Below are 2,825 nucleotides of genomic sequence, written 5' to 3' on the forward strand. Positions count from 1 at the left end.
GAGAGAGACACACACACAGGCACACTGTGCCCTGTTTTCTAAACTTCCGCTCATTTGCATTTTCAGACTTCTTGTTTACTTTAGCTTTTTTTCTGCCTTGGAGGACTCATATCAGCAGCAGATTCTCTTTATGCCTGAAGAAGGGTGTTTCTGCCCAAAAGCTTGCAACAAACTTTCCCCCCAACTATTTAGTTGGTCTAATAAAAGATATCCCAGCTACCCAAAGAACCTTGCTTGCACATATACATACACATACATGCACCCTCTTATTTAGTCTATAAAAGGTGCAGACCTACCCTATATAGACTAAGGCAGGGTGTGTGGATGTGTGTTGTGCATGGACATGTGTATATAGGGTAGATAGTCACCTTTATAGACTAATTACATGGGGGGTGTTCCTCTCTCTCTCTATATATGCATGTATACAAATATACACACACATACACGTGTGCATGTAACACGGAGTTGTGAGCTGCTCAGCCCACAGGCAGGGCACAGACGCACTGAACAGACCACCTGGATAGAAAAGATGTGTGTGGGGACATGCATATACCCTCCATCCCCGCTCCGGTGGCCTGTGTTTCCAGCGAGGCCGTGCCCTGCCGGCGGGCGGAGCGTCTCACGACTCCACGTCTGGGGCTGGCCGAGCCAGGGACACTGTCGCCGGGAACAGGCCTGTCCGATCAGCCGCTCTCAGCCCCCACGGAGCGCGAGGCCCCGGCACAGCAGAGCCGGCTGCACTTCCCCCGCCCCCACGGGGCTCCACAGCCCCCACCCAGCCACGGGAGCCACTAACGGCCGCACACCCGACTCCTACCTGAGCGCCAGCCTCTCTTTCCGAGCCTCGTTCAAATCCGCCGGCGGCTCTTCCCATTGGTCCGCCTTCCCCCTTCTCTGATTGGCCCAGCTCTAAGCCGGGCTGGCCCCGTCTCCCAATCCATAGGAAGGCAGGGTGCGCATGTGCCGCGGGGCATGTTGGGAGCTGTAGTTCTTTGAACGGCGAGGTGGCCGTTTTCCGGGGCTGGCGCGGAGGTCTTTTTGCAGCCTCCCCACACCCCCTTCTCTCGCTTTCGGCCTCAGTTTTACCATCTGTCAAATGGGAACAAAGCCCTTAGGTTCACAGGGCACTATCCGGGTGTGAGGTGTGCAAAGTTTTTGGAGACAGTCTGAGAAGGTGCTACACATGTGCCCAAAGGGTGGGCATGAGGATTGGGGTGCACTTAGCCTAGGGGGACCCTCCAGGCTTTCCCAGGACACAAGTCGAGCAGGAGGATGCTTTGCCCCTAGTTTTTCAGCATTGCTGATGGATTTATGTTTATCTGCTCATAGCTATTTATGTGCCACAGTTGAGGGGGTTTCCCTCAGGAGGTGTATAAGTCCCTAGCTGCAGGAATACCTTTCTGACTTGTAACTTCCATTTTGATAGCAGAGGGATCAGAGCATTTCCTCCTGGCTGGAGTAACTGGTCATGCAACAGGGAGGTCTGCATGGCTTGTGGGGAGCTGCCAAGACCTCAGAGAAACCGACAACTTTAAGGGAACATGACCAGAACAGAGCAAGCAGTCCACTGAGATGATTAAGCTGCCCTATTCCAGGAGCCCACAACATCCCAGCAGATGCAGTTCCCTCTCTGCCACATTTTTTTTACTAGTCTTCTTTGTCTTCCCTTCAGCATGCTTGGCAGCTCTGTTCCTGCAGCTCCCCCCTACATGCCTTCCAAGCCTTTGTCTCCTTCACCCACTCCTAGATTTCTCCATCTTTTCATGTTCCCTTCTAGTTATGTATCAGTCTCCCTCTGTGCATACACCAAACGACCAAACCTGCATCCTTGGAGTAAACTCTACTACCACCAACAATTTCACTTCAGAGCCCAGGAGTACGTTGGCTGTTTGAAGGCACCCTCTCTTCCTTCTCTGAGCCAGGTGTCATTAGTAATCATCAGGGTCAGCTTCCAGCAATGTCATGAGGTTCCACTCAATATAGTGAAACAAAATGGTCCAAGTCTCTGCTCAGAACTGTATCCCCTCTTGAGTTTGGGCAATTCAGCCCCTGTTTGCCTTTGCTAGCAGTTACCTCCCACCTGTACACACACAGTCTGGATTATGTAGGCGTACAGCCACATTTCATGTGAAGTACACAAACCCTACCTCACGCCCCCAAACAGTAAGCTAAGAGCTTGGCTGTCTCAGTGCCAACCCCTCCAGAACTTCAGCTGCTGAATCACCCAATGCCACCTTTCCCACTTAGCACACCTCATCCTGGGGAACCCAGACCAGGTTGAGAGAACCTCCTCTAGAACACAAAGGCCTCAGTCAGGTATCAAACCTGACCAAATCCTCAAACACAGCCAGTCCTGTTGTGGTGGCTTTGACATTGCTGCTCAGTCTAAGTCCACAGCTGCCCTGGTGAGCACACTCCTCTCCCCACACCTACAAACATAGCATGTTTTGGGAGAGTAGCACACCAGGAAACTCCAGTGTGATCACCTTTGCACACATTATGCAGTTTCTGAGATTCAAGGCAAATTATATTGCCAAGAAATATAATTTATATCTGCCCCATCCAGGGAGGTCCCAGACGACTGGAAAAGGGCAATATAGTGCCTATCTTTAAGAAAGGGAAAGACGATCCAGGGCACTACAGACTGGTCAGCCTCAATTCAGTCCCCAGAAAAAATCATGGAGCAGGTCCTCAAGGCATCCATTTCTAAGCACTTGGAGGAGAAGAAGGTGACTAGGAACAGTCAGCATGAATTCACCATGACTGACCAACCTGATTGCCTTCTATGATGAGATAACTAGCTCTGCGGATGCAGGGAAAGCAGT

The 2,825-nt window shown here is 51.4% G+C and overlaps 1 protein-coding gene across 2 annotated transcripts in view; it reads right to left on the minus strand.

Annotated features, from left to right (window-relative positions):
- The window catches only part of KIF18B (kinesin family member 18B), a 37,833-nt gene extending 36,952 nt beyond the window's left edge, over nucleotides 1-881 (minus strand). For both annotated transcript variants that reach the window (XM_019523530.1, XM_019523529.1), the window contains exon 1: nucleotides 818-881. The gene's annotated coding sequence lies outside the window, so the exon portion shown is untranslated. The remainder of the gene's footprint in view (nucleotides 1-817) is intronic.
- Between the last annotated feature and the right edge of the window lie 1,944 nt (nucleotides 882-2,825).

This window comes from Gavialis gangeticus, unplaced genomic scaffold, assembly GCF_001723915.1.
Source record: "Gavialis gangeticus isolate Ggan-Ray unplaced genomic scaffold, GavGan_comp1, whole genome shotgun sequence".
Taxonomy (NCBI): Eukaryota; Metazoa; Chordata; order Crocodylia; family Gavialidae; genus Gavialis; species Gavialis gangeticus.